Source organism: Protopterus annectens, chromosome 4.part0 (assembly GCF_019279795.1).
Source record: "Protopterus annectens isolate FY-2018-M chromosome 4.part0, PAN1.0, whole genome shotgun sequence".
NCBI classification, from domain to species: domain Eukaryota; kingdom Metazoa; phylum Chordata; order Ceratodontiformes; family Protopteridae; genus Protopterus; species Protopterus annectens.
Genome location: NC_056733.1, coordinates 448355463 through 448374999, shown reverse-complemented (window position 1 = coordinate 448374999; position 19537 = coordinate 448355463). Strand labels below are relative to the sequence as shown.

Below are 19537 nucleotides of genomic sequence, written 5' to 3'. Positions count from 1 at the left end.
AGTGAAGAGAATGGCAAATTTCCCATTCCATGCTTTATGGCATTCTCCATTTAAACCGCTCAAAGTTTCAAAACTTCACTGTTATGGTCTCGACCATATGAAGTTCAAGGTTTTGAAACTTTGAGCTTCCAAAGTAGACTCACTTAAGGCCAGTGTTATTGAAGCAATGTTGTTTCTAAATTTTTGCATAATAAAACACTGGAAAATCTACAGCCAGCATGCAAAGGGAAAGTACCTGCTTAGTACTGTATCTCTTGACTAAAAGTTATATTGATTCCAAGCCACAAGCACTGCTTTTTGCCCGAGGTAAAGCATTTGTCTCTTTACTGCACTTGTATCATATTATCCTACCTCAAACAGACTATTCCTGTCTTTCCTGTCACCAAAATGTATTTCTATCTTGAGCCCCGGACATAATAGGTTTATATCTTTGACAAAGAGAGATCATTTATCAAGTAATCATGCATCCTTTCTAAACAACACACTTTTTTTTCTGATTGATACTCTATTCTTCATCCAGATTGTCAAAGTGTTGTCAGGTCTAGAATCTAGACATGCAATATGGCATGAGCTTTCATAACTGCAACCAGTTGTTTTATAAATATTCTGTCATCTGTGACACAAATGCACTATAATCACCAGGCAAGTCCTTGCTAAATGTTTAGATGTTCCTGCAGGCAGTGGTGAAATCCTGATAAGTCTGCAATGTTGTTTATAAAGTGTTGTATTTCGGTAACGTAAAACCATTTTTAATTAATTCATATGCATGGCTGTAAGTGCATTTTATGTCAGGCATTTTTTTACTATGTCAGTGTCCCTTATTTATGATGAATAATTGCTGTAATACCAAACGCCATATTTTTACTCATAAACATAACATGAACTGAAAACTGTTTTCTACACAGCTTGTCATAGAGTGACTAATCTATATGCTGCATGAGCATTTCTGCTGTTTGCCACTTTGGACAGTTCCACAAAGTGTAATGAATGTGTGTTTATGCAGCATAATAGGTCCTAGCCCCTGCCCCCCCAGAAAAAAAAATTCTCGTGACATCTTTGTTAACTGTTTTACCTTTATGCTGCCATTGCTCTCCGCGTTTCTTTTTCTGTTTTCAAGATTTAAAATGACCCAAAGAGGCATTTGTAGAAATAGAGACAAAGCTATCCCTATTAGTAGCTTGAAAATTCCTAGCTGTCTTTGCTGATCTCTTTTCATTTAATGTGTCACAGTGTCTACAGTTTCATTTTTGTAATTATCCCCAATGCAAAATAAACTCTTAGAGCACTAATTTTTAAGGGTAACTAAGTCTTAACAAAAGCATTTGTTATTAAGTTTATGTGGTGATAGCACAAGAAAAGCCACATTTAGCTGTATACATTTCAAATAAAATTTCAGATACCACAAGATACTTTAATATGCAAGAAAATGATACATTTTTGAAAGTGCTGTGAGATCTTTTCTTTGAGAATTGACTGACAAACTATATAATGGTAGCAAATTTACAACAAAGTTCAGGAGTAATTAAGAACTGATTCAGTTGTTTGATGAGCTCTGTTTCACAGCCATGGCGCAAGCTTGCAGTCATCTGGCTGCTTAAGATCTGTTCTTAACAGTATCCCACAGATGTCAAGAATTATTTCAGCAAGGGTGTTTATATTGAATATCTATAAATATACATTATATGGAAACTTTTTTCATGGAGGGGTTTTGTAATGTGTGAAGAAAATGAGACAGTAAGGCAAGTGCCCCATTTAAAAGGTAATTGTTTCACTCATGGCCCATCTATCATCTGTTTGGCCAGAGAACAAAACTTTCATAGTAAAAATATGATAATGTACAGAGTAGCTTATATACTGCAGTTCATTATTTTATTTATTTCATATTTGCCCTGGTATTGCTTTCATTTTATAACTGTCCTTTAATTGCTTTATGCAATTTTATTTGATAATGGCTATTATCATCTGGCCTTCTGTCCATTTATTTCCCTTTTATTTTTTTTTATTATGGTTCTGTTTACATCTTATATAAGAGCTGGTCTCTTGAAGAAGCACAGATGTGAGAGCCATCTGCCTTCCATAGGTAAAATCACTGTGAATGTGTTCTACAAAAGTTTACATAGACTGAATAGTTTAATATGGAATAAAGCCAATTAACCATGAAAATAAATTTGTGCTCAAGTCTTGTAAAATAAAACTAAAGTAAAACTAGAAGCATGTCACAGATGTTGTTTGCGATGGAGTAAGCCCTTCTGCTCTATCTTTTGGAGGAGAGCTGTGACTCATGCCCCAAACCTTACAAACTCTGAGATCAGTAAGCCACAATCAGGAGAATAGAACTGCTATTCAGATACAGCTATATTATTCTGCTGTCAGACAGTTTTAACCCCAACTTTGAGATGGTGCAACCTCCAGATATTTAAAAATGGGGTGAGGTTAACCTTTGCTTAGTGACCTTTACTATAGTTGGTAGTTTGCTTTTTGCTGTTTCCCACTGTTTGCTAGGTTCATGCATAGCTGTATGTCTGTCTGTTGTTATAATGTGTTTTAACGTGGAAGGTATGTGAGTCTGTAATATATTATGCTGTGTACAGAGTAAGAAACTCTTTTTTTATTCATAATATAACTAAGTAAATACAAAATACTTGTTTTAGAATATATAGTTCAAATGTAATGTGAATTGCTCAGTGTTAGTTTACCAATATAGATATTTGTGAGCAACCTGGTCTTTTACTCTTTGAGAATATGTTTAAGGAAGGAATGTATTTTAAATCTAATATTTTGTAGCATCTGTGTGCTACTTCTTCATTTTGAATTGTTGGCATTTGATTATATTGGAATTCAGGACACAGAGTTTATGATTTTGCAGTTTGATATATAGCATAGATGAATTCCCATTAGGATCAACGTTCACTGCCAAGAACAGAAATCATGGTGATACAGAGATTCAGGGTCTGGAGTTCATTTTAAACTTCCTGTCACTGTCTGTCCATCTTTCTATCTGTCTGGAGTTTGCATGTACTCACAATCTGTGAGTGGGTTTTATGCTGGTACTCTAGTTTCCTTCCACTTCCTGAAAAAAGCTGGTAGGTTGAATGGCTACACTAAATTATCTGTGTAAGTTATATTTACTTTTGTAGTTTTGAACCAGCTTTCCCAATAAACAAATATTAATATATGTGTGTGTGTGTGTGTGTGTGTGTGTGTGTGTGTGTGTGTGTGTGTGTGTGTGTGTGTGTGTGTGTGTGTGTGCATGTGTGTGTGTATGTATGAGAAGAATAATCATCCTTGCCTTGCTATTTCACCCAGTGAGAGCTTGACAATCAGTTGATGACAATAAAGTAAAAAAGCCATTTCATAAAATTCTGTATTGTCAAATGTTCCATCAAAGAGGATGCACTTGCTTTAGTGATTTTACGGTATATGGTAAATGTTATTGACTTTTGAATTAGAGATTGACTCTGGGATGGGGTTAGGTATAAGGAAGAAACTTTGGTAAGCTTAGGGTTAATTTTGGGATTTGGCTTTAAGATATTGCTAGTAAGATTTTTTTAGAGCCAAGTTTATGACTAGGGATTGGTATAGATTCAGTATTAAAGATGTAGACATTTTTGCCTTGTTACAGGGATGTGAGAGGCATTAAGCTACAGTAAAAACTGTGGTCATAATTATTTATCTTTGATTTTTTTTTGTGCATTGTATTTGCTGTCTTTAAGCCAGCTGGAGGTCCCACAGGATGAGTTGTAGAATGTTTATAGGCAGACTGAATTCTAGACTACCTTTCTAAGCTAAAGCAATTTAAAAATGGCCTGATTGAATGTAGGAATGAATGCATGTGGGACTTTTATTTTTTCCTGTTTAGTCCCTTTGTGCTGTGGATCTTCCCTTTGCTCTACAGACTCCTCCAATCCATTCCCAGAAAAAAACAAGATGAATCATGTCAAGAGTTAAAAAATAGGTGGCCCCTCACTCTACAAGGAAAGTTTACTCTAACAGTTTGGATATGCAAGATCATGTCTCCTCCATTCAGGATAACAATTGGGAATCATAGCAACATGTATGTAGCCATAAAGGCTGGGGATGTTTTAGTGAAAAGGGCAGGAAAAACTGTTCCCAAGGAGGAATGTACATGTGATATCAGCTCATTATTTCACTGAAAGACACATCCATTTAAATTGTACTGTTACTGAAAGAACTGCCTTACAACCTGAAAAATGCTCCCATCCATCACATCTGTACATTCAGCTTTGTGTAGCAACTCCTACACCTCTGTCCAAGAATGGGAAGCCTGAAGCACTTTGGTCCCATCCCTTTGGAATGGCTCATGCTGTGCCTGAGAAATTACTCAGGTCCTGGTAATATAGTTTATATTCAGGGTTCCATCCATCTATGCATGCAACAAAACATTCAGTTTTAATGTTTTCTCAATTAAGCTTACTCAGTGTGGTCATTAAGACTGTGCCACTGTGCCATAGCCAAAGGACATGCATATAATGCCAATAGTTTTGCATATATGCTCTTAATTCCTTTGTTTCTCTCTAGTATACACTTGACCACTGCAAAGTTAAACTAAAACAAAGCAGAGATTATTCTATATTTGTAGAGTTATAATAGAAACCAAGCTAGATGAGAATCTTGGTCCTCATTTGATGATGGTTTCAGTAAATGGGTTTTATTTTTTGAAAGCCATCAGATAATCCCTATAAAAAGAGAGTATAGCCATCTATGCTAGTTCTTGGAATGACAGATACTAGTTTCCTAGTGATTACTACCACTTAGAACATGATATTGCATCAGGAATGAATTAAAGGTGGCTTGTAGTCTACTATACTTAGGAGGTATGAGAGTTTATGGTCTTATTTATTGGCTCAATATTGGCTCACCATAACTAGCTATGACTTGTTAATATCCACATTTGGGTGAAAGATGGTTCTCTTATACTTGCCTATGATTTCTTTCAGATTATGGAGAACTTGCACTTGTTCAGGTAGTTACCTGTACACTAGAACTGATATTTCAAATTAGTTTATTCCCAAATAAAACAAAGGTACTACTATTAACATTGTTCACTTGTCATCTGATCTCTTTCAGTGGATGGTTATCCAAAATACCTTTGAATAATGGAGCTGGCCAGTTTAGTGGCCTATATGGAAAAAGTAGTAAGGACATAGGTCATCTGCAACACCATCCCATCCTGGACTCCATTTCAGATAGTCTTTAATACAATCACTGATAGATATTATATAAAGTAAAATATTTTTTCCAAAGCAATTATGAAATAAGAAATGTTTGCTATGATGCAAACGAAAAATATGCTTTTTGTTAATACAAGGTTTTGAAATAAGACGAAATAAATCTTTTCTTCTAAAGCAAGGTTTAACTTGATAGAAGGTTTGAAATAAATGTTTCTTTCAAAAAATTAGAAATGCACGGCTTGAACTGCAAAGTTAAAAATAAATACAAAAAGTATGACGTCCTTAGCAACAAGCTATCTCAGTCAGACATCTGCTGGAGAAATTTCTAAGGAAACATGAAACATGCTTAGTTTAACTAATCTGTGAATATATGTGGTTTAGAACTGGTGCATGGAAAGAAGAAATGTCTAGTTTAGCTTGTTTGTGAAGACATGGTTGTGGGCTTAGGCTTAAACTGATACAATAAAATGGCATCCGGTTATGACTGACTGAAACATAAAAAGTGACATTTGATTTTTTTCAGCAGGGACTTTTTGTGAGTCTTCAGATACAGAAATGAAAGAAATAAAATACAGATACTTCAACTGATGCAAAGCTGACATGGAACAAGAATCAATCATGCAAACCACAAGGACACTAGGAAATAACATCTGATGCTATCAAAAAAGAATATATAACTTGAACATTGCTTTCTCTTCTTGAGAGCCATCCTGATCAAGTGTGCATTGATCCTAGGCATGACACAGTTCATGAGAAGCAAAGACTTTTTTCTAGCTATGTTATAATAGAATTGAAATAATTTAGACAGTGTAACTGCTTGGGTATATTAAACTATTATAGAAGCAGCAGTATATTGTTAGTCTGGTTACTCTGCCATTATAAATAATTTAACAGTGGTGAGGCAGCTTGACTGTGACCTTTTATATCTGTTTCCACCAGTTATTGTTCATTTGGCGCCTTAATTTCTATGTGAGTTCAACAGGTCGACAGTTTCCAGTGCTTTTCTTAGGTTGTAGCTGAGTTTGCTATTGCATCTGTCCAATGACCTTATACCATCAATTCGTCCATTGAAGCACACCATTTCTTCGAAGTGACTTCAGCCTGATCACCTGTTTGTTATCTATGGAAAATATGGTAAATTCTTCACAGTTATAACATGGATGCCATTAGAGACTTAAGTTTAAAATGCCCACATTCTGTGCAAATAGATTTGCATGATACGCCAGACAAGGTCTGGTCTTATTTAAAGACATGGTTTGAATCTTCTCTGTCAGACATAAAATGTAAATCTGCAATTTTTTAATGTTCAGAAATTGCATAACAGTTGTGTTTGTAAATGGACAAGTGTCTATAATACATACATGACAAAATTTAAGATAATTCAAGGAGACTGTTTTTTTATGGAGAAGTAAATTTCCACAATTATGTCTGTCTTGTCACAGGAGTCTAGTATTTAAGCCCTACAATAACATATATCCTATCCTGTCAAAAGATATGCTTCATTTTGGTGTCACTGGTTCCTCAGATTCAAAACAGTTAAATGTACCTTATGCAGTCATTCCTTTGTCAGGAAATTCTGACATAGTAAAGTGTAAAAAAGTTTTAACAGCTTTTCATAATTTGTCTAGGGACAGGAACTGGATAATCAAAGGAAGTTTAAAAAAGGCATGTTTGAAAAAAGGCAGGGATTGGGTGAGATATTTGCCAGGCATTCTTTTTGGCATTAGGGCTACACCTAAGAGTAAAACAGGAATTTTACCTTTTGAGGTGATAACAGAGAGAAAAATGCCCCTCACACTTCCTTGTGACCTAGAAACAGTGGATAATCGACCAATACTGACAACAGTAGAACACCAAAAATGGTTGAAAGATGTACAGGGGGTATGTGACACTATAGCCAGAGAACAGGCTTACCATCTGTGGACAGAAATGCCAGTGCTTCCCAAAAAAATGAAACTACAGTGCAGAGATGAGGTGCTTATAAAAAACTTCTAGAAAGGGAGACCATGGGATAGTAACATGCAGAGTCCCTATGAGGTGACAGAACAGAAAGGGTTGTTAGTATACAGTGTACAGCAGCTAAAGAAAGAAAAGATTAATCCTAGGAAATGGGATATCCATGCAAAAGCAGCACACCATGTTGGTTCATAGAAATCAGTGTAAGTTAATAAAAGTCAAACAGTGTCAGGAGGAAACAGGGGACATACAAGCAAAAGCAGCACACCATGATGGTTCATAGAAATCTGTGTAAGTTAATAAAAGTCAAACAGTGTCAGGAAAGTAACAGTCTGTTAACAGTCTTAGGAAAGTAACAGTCTGTTTAAATGTGTTTTTAAATGCTGATATACCCATTTGGAAGAAAGCCAGAAAAAATGGAAGAACCTAAACTTCACACATGGAGATGCAAGATTTGGGGATGCATATTAATACTCATATGCATTTTGATACTATTGTATATACTGTTTATAATAGCGATGTGTGGACAGGACGAGGTAATCCAAAAAAGAAATGTAAATACAAATGAAAATGAAAATAAAAAAGTGGCAAAGAAAAAGTGGAAAGACATACTCAAATATAATAGATCACAAGAATGGGGACATCATGATTGGATACCTGATTTCAATACATTTTTGGCCATGCAACATTTGTTTGCAAAGGCACATAACAAGTCAAATTGTTGGGTTTGTAGCCATATTCCTTACAGAGAGAAAATGCCATTACATCCAGTCCCTGTAGAGGTTACAGATATGGGATTTATGTTTAAAGGGTCTTATAAAAATAGAGTTGTAAAACAATCGGCCATAAAAGAACATTTACAGTTGATGGAAGTAGAAAGAGGGATACTCTGTTTTCAAATGAAAGGGACAGTCAGGGTTGGTATTTATTTATTTATTTATTTATATTTGTTGACCGGGAGTGTCCGACTGGACGTAGGTCCATTTTCAGCGGAGGCCCAGGGAGAAAAGCTCCACAGTTAAAATAAACAGACAGTAGTTACATTGAATTACATAGTGATTAACAATTTACATAGCAATTACTTACAACATATTTACAGATGAAGAACATAGTACATCAGTAGACAACCAGAATCTTTATCTGTGAAGTACATAACAGACATTAACAAATGTTACAATAAGAGGTTCCTGCTGTATAATAACTACTAGGCTTATGAGCATCTGAGCTTGCTATAATCAAGGTATTTAGTGGAGTGGAAAGAAAGGTAGTGGTTGGATGGGGTGGGTGACATTAGAGTGGGAGTTGCAAGGGCATAGCAAACATGTTTTTAGGTGCGTTTTTAGTAAAGTTTTGAAGTGGGTGCATGCTGGTATGGAGGTAATTGTGGGTATAGTAATTGTAACTATCCCATCACTTTACACCAACTTTGGTCACGTAAAAAGCTTGAGTGTCATGGAAGAGTTGATAAAATAAAAACAGTTTTTGAGTTAACACATAATGCTTCTTTTAAGGAAGGGATGAACAACTTCTTTAAGAGTAAGGCCACAACTAATTAAATGGACCAAGAGAATGTTACAATTCTGGCAGAAGGGTTCTTTTTCATATGTGGAAGAATGTTTACAAATGGCTACCAATAGGTTGGCAGGGATCCTGTTACATAGGGTATGCAGTTCCAATAATAAAAATTACTCACACATTATAAGAGGACATGGTAAGAAATCACCAGAAAAAGATGGAGGTTCATGATAGTTTTTCCAAAATAGAGAAAGATTTAAAACAGCTGGACATAGGAAATGGTGTTATTTCAGGAGCTGGGATCTTTCCCTGGTATGGTGTCACTAAGGCAATATGGGAATTAGGAAAAGTTGCAAAGCTGATGGAAGTTTTAGCAAATGCAACTTATGGAGCTATCTCAGATATAACAGAGGAGATGTGTTAAAATTTGTGTTAATAAAACTGTTAAACATGTAACTGTGGTTAACACTGAAGAAAGGGTATTAAGTACAGAGGATCGCATTTTCCTGTAGATTGCATTTTTCTTTGGCTTAATTAAAAAAGGAGAACTGATAGATATTATATAAAGTAAAATATTTTTCCCCAAAGCAATTATGAAATAAGAAATCTTTGCTATGATGCAAAAGAAAAATATACTTTTTATTAATACAAGATTTTTTCTTCTAAAGAAAGGTTTAACTTTTTTTACTCAAATGATTTTTATTTTGATGAAATAATACAATAATTTAATATATTCATAACATTCAATAACTATTTACAGCATTTACATTCAGCCTGATAAAAAGGGTTTAGATAAAAACATTTGTAGTTAAATAATAAGTTAATATATAAACTATGATAGTTAGGAAGAGTTTGGTTCCAACTGTAGGGTATCAATCAAATTCAAAACATTCCTCCATGAACTATTAACCAATGGCTTAGGAAACGTTCTTAACTGTTTAGTTCTTTTCTCCATTAGTATGCATTTCTTTAGCGATGATAGGAATTCCTCCATTGTGGGTGATACATTAGAGTTCCATCTTCTAGTTACACATTTTCTGGCTATTGCTAACATTGTCCACAACAAATACAGGTCATATTTCTTCATATCATTACTATTAACAACATTCAATACAAATAACAACTTTGTCAAAACAAATCTATCAGTATAGATAGCTTGAAGAAATTTGCTAATTTAATTCCAAAATGGTTTAAGATTAGTATAGTCATAAAAAATATGAGACCAGTCAGCAATAGTGGACAGATGACATCCCCAACATAACTTGCTGTTTGAAAGGTTCATTTTGATAGTTTCTTAGGTGTCAAAAAGTATCTGTGTTGAGATTTCCAATGAAAAATCCTCCAGAATTGTGAGAGAAAAGTTAGTTTAAATGAAAATAAAATGTTTGTTTTATCTTCCATTGATAATGATACTTGAAACCCTTTAGTTAGGTATTGCCAATAAGAATCTTTAGGACTGTCTTATAGACAATTAAAGTGTTATATAGATATGATAATTCATTCTTAACATTGATATTATTATACAGAATTCCAAAAATTCAGTTTATAATTTTTGGTATGGTTTGAAGGCTGAGTTAGGTATTACTCTACACAGATCCTTAGTGTATGCTGTGACACTCTGAAGAACCAACCAGTCATTAGGGGATAGGCCATAGGTTGACACTATACATTGTGTGTTCAAAGCTTATTGGTTTTCAATACATTGCAACCAACAAAATAGGTTATTCTTTTCCTATAAACCAAAAATCTCTCTATGTGTTTTATCATGTAATAGTAAACAGTATTAAAAATCTATGCCACAGTTTTATATCTAAATTTGTGTTAATGAATTTTCTAAACTCATCAAAAATATTGTTTATTAGTGTTAGGTTAGTTAATTTTGTTGTACTATACTGTAAAGTTAAACTTAAATTGTGCCATGTCTTGTTATCTTTGTCAGTTACCAAAGCATTCTTTGATAAACAATTTTCATTCATTAATATAGTGGAGTGTAACTGTTTCCAATTGGAAGAGTATCTAGGATTTATCCAATTCATCACTATTTTAATTATAGATGCCTTTATATAAGTTTCAATCTCTGGGAATTCTAACCCCCCCTTGTTCCCATTTTCTGATATGATGAGAATATGCCACTCTATTTCTTTTGGGGTACCATAGGAATTTCATCAGAGATGAAGTGATTTTTTTAAGGATTTTCTTTCCTGGAGGAAGTATAAAGGCTTGTGCTATATATAATATTTTAGGTACAAAACCATTTTCATCAGTTGTAACCTATCATCAAATGTTATAAACAAATTATTCCATTTGCTTATTAATGAATTGATTAAGTCTATGGCTTTAGCATAGTTAAGCTGTAAGGTTTCCTCTGTATTCTTGCCTAGAACTATTCCTAAATAGTCTAGAGTTGAAACTTGGTTTCCAATAATATGATTAACTGAAACCTGTATGTTCTTTTTTATTTAATAATAAATATTTTGATTTAGATTTGTTGAAGGAGAGTCCTGAGATTTTTTTTGAAATTTGTTGTTACTATATCCACTTCACCTGACACTTCCTTAGAGTTGGGTAAGGTAAGTAAGACATCATCAGCAAACATCATTATTTTAGAAATATATTGGTCATATATATTTATACCTCTTATCTTTGGGTTATTACATATTAAAATGGCAAGTATTTCTATGACCAGCGCAAATTGGATAGGGAGCATGGGACATCCTTGTGTAGTACCTCTAGTGATTTGGATTACTTCAGAAGTAAAGGGACGTAATTTGACATATGCTAGATTATTTTCATAGATTTTCTTTATCATTGTTATAAAAAAGGGGAGGGGGTCAAATAACTGTAAGACTTTAAATAAACAACTCCAATTTAAGGAGTGAAAGGTCTTTTGAATATCTAGACCTATTATCAGTGCTTCATGGTTTCCTCTATTGAGATAATCTGTCAGAGTTAATACTCTTTTAATATTATCCTGTGTATGCCTGTTATGTATGAAACCAGGTTTGTCTTCATTAATTATTTTAGATATGGGTATTTTCAATCTATTGACCATAATTGACATAGATAGTTTACAATCATTATTCAACAAAGAAATTGGTCTATATGAGTTGCAATGATTAGGGTCCTTATTCTCTTTTAATATAGGGGAAATTAGAGAAGAACTCCAAGAAGGAGGACTATTTGCTAATGTTTGAACTTCAAGAAAGGTTTTATGTAGGAGAGAGATTATAGAAGAAGGGAACAATCTATAAATTACGATAATTAAGCCATCTATTCCTGGTGCTTTGATAGACTAACTTCCTTTAATCCCATCTATAATTTCCTTTTGAGAAATAAGTTTTTGTAGATCTAACTTAAGTTCCTCGGGAATTCTTGTTATGTTGGGAACTATATTCTCTAACTTGTCACATTCATTTGTACTTATTTTATCTTTATGATGCTCTGCATAATGATAATTAAAACCCTCCAGAATGTCCCTTATGTCCAAGACTTTCTTCCTTTACCCTTCATGAAGGATACTATCAATGTTATACATTTTTGATTGTATCTTAACTTTCATAGATGGGTTATGAAGATGCTTAGGAGAGGTAGCATAAGAATTAAAGTTCAGTTTTTCCATAGCTAAATTAGTTTTACGGGATAATATTTCATTGTATTTCTTATTTGCTTCTACTATTTTCATCTTATTATCTATAGCAATTAAGTTTTTATTCGCTTTAAGAGATATTTGATTTTGTAACTCTGAGTCTCATTCTTTAATTTTATTTTTGTACTAGCTAATGGTTTTATGATATACATAGGCATTAACAGAATCCCAAACCATAATCTCTAAGAAAAGCTGAAGTTCAGAAGTTATCCAAGATTTAAAGTCTTTAATTTTTGTGATATATGAAGGTATCCTTGAAGTAATATCTAATTGATTGAATTCCAAGTGTATTGTTAACAACAGGGAATTATGATCTGAAAAGGGACAAGGTTGTATTGAAAAATTCAAGATTTTAGAATAAAGATCTTGTGAGATATAAATGTTATCTATTCTAGTTTGGGTACCAGGTCTATAGTCCTGGTGTGAGAATAGTAAAGATTTGATCCCAGAGCATTAAAGGTATCTTTTTTAATTTAAAAATGTCTGTCCATTTTTTTTTAATTGGCTGAGGACAATAGTCTAGGAGATTTCATATTGGTAGTTTCTGTAATATTTGTTATACAGTTGAAATCACCTCTTAGTGTAATATTACCTTTAGAAGTAGTTGTAATAAAGTCTAAGTGTTTCTTAGCTAGTCCAACCCCGATACCCGGGAACCAGTATAAATTAACCAGGGTACAAATTCTATTATTAAACTTAAGTATAACTAAGACCATGAGTCCATCATTATCTACGTGTTTGTAAATGATTTGGGGATTTAAGAAAGTCTTTTTCCATAGAATTGTTACTCCTCCGGTCTTATTTTTATAAAAAGATTGAGCAAGTATTGTGTATTCCTTAGGGTCCCACATAAATGTGTCATTCATTTTAAAGTGTGTCTCTTGGAGAAAAATTACTTAAGCCTTGTTTAGTTTAAGATACCTTTGTAGGTTGGCTGTCTTATATGGGTTGTTTAAGTCATTTATATTTAAGGATATCAAATTTAAATCCATATCAGAATTCTTTAAAGATAATAAATAATAAAGAAACTTGTATTAATATAATCCTGTATACATAATACCCTTCTTGAATAGACAACAGAATATCAATTGTTGTATTTATTTATCTCAATCCAAATAATTTTCCCCATGAAAGATAAAAGTAAAACAACTGTGTCAGGCATTTCAAAACTAGAAAAACTGTTAAATAACAAAAAAATTTGCATATTTAACTCTGAGTATAAACTTTAATACACCCTATACATAGAATGAGATACATTCCTAGTCTAGCAAACAAAATAAATCTGCAAGACTACCTATCCCAACCATCAACCTTTGTTGGTTCAAGCCCATGAAAACTAAGTAAAAACTGGTGAATATATTATAAATTAAGAGAAAAATAGTAGTGATAAACAACTAATCAGATATTAATTCCAGTTAGGTTTTAGAGATGAGTTACATACACTTTTGTTAGAAACATTAAACATTTATACAGTAATTATTCACTAAGGAAGCAAGAGACATATTAGGATATATATATAATCTGAATTTAGTGTTTAATAGACTAAGGAAACATTAGCTTTATTAACAATCTAAATGATTACCCAAAATACCTAAGCATGTCATCTGTATTAGTTCTAATGAAAACTTCAAAATGGCAGAACAAATCAAAGAATTTTTAGCATTTGTATTTACTCGCCCTCTGAATAAATCTTATAATTACAAACTCCCACTAAATAAAAACTTCACGAGAATTGGGTTTTAGCACATAGTGTCATTCCCAAAAGATGTCAACATAGATTTTTAGAAATACTCCATAAGACATATTTGTCCTTAATTAACGCCTAAACATTTGGAATAACAGATGTTTAAATAACTGACTAAAATCACTAATAATTAAAAGGCATAAATTAGAATGACAAACATTAGTAAAAAACATTATTTATATAAAACTTACTATGGATAACAGGTCTTAAAAGTGAATGACTCAAAGACAAAATTAAGATAGAGATCGCTGTAAATATATACCATAGTAATAGGGTAATACTGAAACTCATAACTTGTTTGTTGTGTTATCACAAGTCGTAGCTATTACTGAGCTCTTTCCCTGTCATAAAGTGTTAATATACTAAAGTACATGACTTTATAATAACTGAAAACATGACATCTGAAATATAAATAATATCTAGGATACAATTAGGAAATCAACATATTAAATGCAAAGTAATTATAGTTCAATCAAAATTATTCATGCATATATTTGCTAGGATTTAGTATGGTGTTTGAGTATCCTTACAGTTATAACCATTAGTCATAAGCATTTCCTGTAAATGTATAAGCCTATACTAAACACTTGCTAACTGCATAGGAAAGTTATTTATAAAGATCTATTTATAAAAAGCTCCAGTATAGTCACTAGAAATAGTGGCTATAAATAACTGTTTACAAGAAAAAATAAAATTTCTGTATATATATTTGATCACAAAATATAGTCACTATTATAAAAGGGAAACGTGAATATGTTTGCAGATAGTGTAGCTCATAAAGCTTGTAAAAGAAGCCTACTATAGCAATAACCCACGCCTGGGTGTGGGTAATGCAGGATTTAACCACGGTTGGCATGGTTTGGTCGCCCTCGGGACCAAACAAAGACAACCGTGGTTAAATCCCGCATTACCCACACCCAGAAGTGGTTATTATTATACAATGACATTATTTAAGAAAAGAAATAATTACTTTTCTTAAATAATGGCATTGTATAATGCCTCTTTGCTGCCCTTCCACAGCTGTCTGGTATTCCCAGGCAGTTCTGATGTACTGCGCATGCCTACGCAGTACATCAGAGTTGGCAAAAGCAACGGAGAACGCAAGATCTCCATTGCTTTTTACTGTTTCGCTATGTTAAATGGGTTTAACATAGCGAGACAGCTTTAAAATAAGCAACGGAGATCTCCGTTACTTATTTTAAAGCTGTCTCGCTATGTTAAACCCATTTAACATAGCGAGACAGGTTTAAAAAAAAGGCAACGGAGATCGCAAGATCTCCGTTGCTTTTTACACACTGTGTCGCTATGTTAAAGGAGTTTAACATAGCGAGACAGCTTTAAAAAAAGCAACGGAGATTTGTGTTGCTTTTTTTAAACCTGTGTCGCTATGTTAAACTCTTTTAACATAGCGAGACAGTGTTTTATACTAACGGAAAAAGTCTGGGCGACCGGATCTTTTTCCGTTTGTATATTGAGGGATTTACAACGGGCACGCTGGTTGGGCTGGCCAATCAGCGTGCACGTTTTAGAGGAAGAATTGTATAATATGCTATATTAACCAGTCAGAGACTTGACATTCACAATTAGGCTTGCATACACACATTAGATGTAATGTAATCTGATCTGCATGCATAGAATGCATGATGTCATGAGCTAAGTAAGAAAGCTTCACTTCTTAGATTTCAAACTGACATTTTCCCGCCCAGCACACTACACAGTACAGTTTCCTGACCTCACTTTAACCATAGTTCTCAACCTTCCATCTCGAAAATGAGGAACCCTAGCCCTCATAATGTGGAACAAATGGGAAAAATGTGGAACACATACTAATGGCTTACTAACAACTTCAACTAGGAAGGCCATAGGATGGTTAAATATGCTGGTTTTGCTTATAAAGAAGATATTTTAATGAATTAATATTATTCATTTCTATTTACCATGGATTTCACTTAAAACAATTCCTAACACTAAATGTGTGACAGACTCCTTCAATGTGGAAAATTGAGGAACTTTGAGGAACATGAACTTTTTAAGACCCCAAATGAGGTGCGTTCCTCGTAATGAGGTACACTTGAGAGGTATGACTTTTACTGTTTCACAAAGTCAGCCTATCTACAGTAACAAATGCAAAAACTGTCAGATACTTCCAAACAGCAAAATAACATTCAATGCCAATGAGAGAGAAAGCAGTACTTTAACATTAAACTCTACAGGAAACATAACTTGTAACCATTTAAAAACATTGTGCCATAAAACATACAAGCATATAAATGTCAGAGAGACCCAATTTATGACAAAAGCCAGTAAACAGCTTTTTGTTCACACAGATGCCAATATATATTCTGAAAGAATCAGAAGTTATAAATATTAAAAAAAAATAGTTAATATATACTAAATCACAGATATGCCTTGTTATCCTATGTATCCAAAACAGTTTTGATAAATTAATCTAAGCCGTGACTATGCCTGCATAATAACTCAGAAGAACATTTAGCAGGGCAAAGGGCTATATATTATTTAAAATAAAGCATGTCATCTTAAGGTTATAAAAGCAACGATAGCTTACTGTTCAATTATAATCTAGGGTGCTTTCCTCATTGTTGGGCTTATTGATTCTGGTGGGGGAGTTTATAATTTGGGAGAAGCCATTTAAGTTAATGTGGGTGGTTGGGGTTTTTGATGAACAGGTTTTCCAATTGATATTGAAGTCTCCAAGAATAATAGTTTCTTGGGGCTGTGTAGTGGATAACCATTGGAGGGTACTTTCTAAGGTTGTTATATTGTTACCTGGGGGCATGTAGCTACATGCTATGTTGATAGCTTTGTGTTTGTTAAGCTGGACCTTTATTAAGAGTGTTTCTGAGGTGCTAGTTATTAGGCTTTGTGGGATGGTGGTGGTGGACACCTGTAAGGTTGTTTTATACATAATGGCTACTCCACCACCTTTCCTACCCTGCCGGTCAAGTCTTAAAATATTGTAGGTGGGGGGTATTATCTTGTTGTCAGGGGTGGTGGGTTTGAGCCAGGTTTTGGTAAGACATAATAGGTCAGGGGAGTGCGTGTCCATAAGGGCATGTATATAGTGAATCTTATTATTCATGCTTCTGATGTTTAGGTGACAGATTAGTAGTGAATTAGGGGCATTATATTTGCTAAGTATATTGGTGACAGTAATATTTGTGGAGCTTGTGGTTTCTGGTAGGGTTGGGCCTGGGTTTGGGTGGATATTGCCATCTGCTATGAGGGTTGGTTTAGATATCGTTACTAGTTTCTGGATTTTTAGTTGGAGTAGGTCATAGTATCTAGTCCTAGTTTTTATGTAGGTGGCTCTAAGTGAATGAAGATGTGCTGGGGTAGTACAGTTGGGGTAAAGGTATGGTTGAAATGGTGTGGGATAATGGGGGTGGAACTTAGCAGTGGTACAGGATGTGGGATAATGAGGGATAGGTAGGTAGCAGTATTCATAGGAGGTGAGGAGATAAAGAGTGATAAGTGGTGGTATGATGTATAAGATCAGTCTAAGTTTTGGATATATGGTGGGAGTTAGTGGAGACTTTGTGGGGTACATGCTGTAGGTGTTTGGGAGTGTGTGTGGGAGGATGCAAGAGACTGAGGTATGGTGGAGTTGTGGGTGAGGAGTGTGGGTTGGGTGTACAGTTAGAGTGTTAGGTTGGTTAGTTGTGATGTGTAGGGGTGGGGTGTATCAGTCCAAGAAGATTTATCAGTAACTCTCTTCAGAGATGCAGATGCCCATTCCATATCTTCAGGTAAGGAAATAATGTTATTGTTTTTAATAAAGGCAGTGGCTTCATCTAGGGCATTAAATTATCTCATTTCATGCTGATATATAATGTTTATTCTGGCAGGAAAGACAAGCTGAGTTTTGATGTTATTCTGCTTTAACAGTTTTATTAACGGCCAAGCTTTTTTCCTGTGTTCCAAAACCATGGTAGAATAGTCATTATCAAACCTAATTGGGTTTTGATTAAATTGTAATGGACATTTCCTCCAGGCAGATTTTAGGACCAACTCCTTGTCCAAATAAGATAGAAACTTTATGACTATTGATCTGGAAGGAGAAGAGGAGGATGTTGGCACTGGCTTTCTTAAAGCTCTGTGAGCAAAGGACAGACCCTCCTTTAAATCTAAAATCTCTTGGATACAGGTATTCAGGAAAGAAATATCTTCTCCTTCAGATCTCTCAGGGATGCCAAGAATCATTACATTTGACCTTCTCTCCCTGTTTTCCAGGTCATCCACTTTATTGAGAAGCCAAATGTTTTGTTTGATGAGAAAATCTTTCTGTCTTTCTTCTTCCTTCAGTCTTCCATCAAGATCATTGAGGGATGTTTCTAAGTGTGTTATTCTGGATTGATGCTGCTGTATAAGTTCCTTGAGAGAATCTGTTTGTTTCTGACAATTTTCTTTGAGGTTTTATAAATTCTCCTTAAAATCATCCATTTTTAGTGAGAGTTCATGTCAGAATGAGAAGTCTTTGAAGTGCTCATCTCTGCAAATGACATATTCTCCTTTATAATTTGACAGGAAAAAACTTTCCTAATTTCACCAAAGTTACTAATGATATAGTTTATACATTCATCTATCAATTCTAAGTATTTTTGCTAAAATAAATTAAGTTATTTCCTGTTTTTTATATTAGTTTCATGGTGCTCTGAAAAACTGCTGCTATCAGTTGGCCATCTTGGCTCCACCCCCACCCCCGAAAGGTTTAACTTGATACAAGGTTTAAAATAAATGTTTCTTTCTAAAAAGAAGAAATGCAAGGCTTGAACTGCTAAGTTAAATATAAATACAGAAAGTATTTTATCCTTAGCAACACGTTATCTCAGTTAGACATCTGCCAGAGAAATTTCTAAGGAAATATAAAACATGCTAAGTTTAAATTATCTGTGAATATATGTGGTTTAGAATCGGTTCATGGAAAGAAGAATATGTCTAGTTTAGCTTGTTTGTGAAGACGTGGTTGTGGGCTTAGGCTTAAACTGATTCAGTAAAATAGCATCCTATTATGACTGACTGAAACATACAAAGAGACATTTGATATTTTTTAACAGGGACTTTTTTGTGAGTCATCAGATGCAGAAATGAAAGAAATAAAATACAGACTCTTCAACTAATGCAAAGATGACATGGAACAAGAATCAATCATGCAAACCACAAGGACACTAGGAAATAACATCTGATGCTATCAAAAAATATATAAGCTGAACATTGCTTTCTATTTTTAGAGCCACCTTGATCAAGTGTGCATTGATCCTAGGCACGGCAGTTTGTGAGAAGCAAAGACTTTTTTTCTAGCTGTGTTATAATAGAAATTAAATATGTCAGACTGTGTAACTGCTTGGATATATTAAACTATAATGGAAACAGCAGTGCATTGTAAATCTGGTTACTCTGCCATTATACATAATTTAACAATCACCTGTTATACAGTTAATCTGATTAGGCCCTTACAAGTACACT

At 34.0% G+C, this 19537-nt stretch overlaps 1 protein-coding gene across 1 annotated transcript in view; it reads left to right on the top strand.

Moving 5' to 3' along the window:
* The window catches only part of LOC122799369 (reticulon-4 receptor-like), a 394952-nt gene that overhangs the window by 368567 nt on the left and 6848 nt on the right, over positions 1-19537 (top strand). The gene's annotated exons all lie outside the window — the stretch shown is intronic.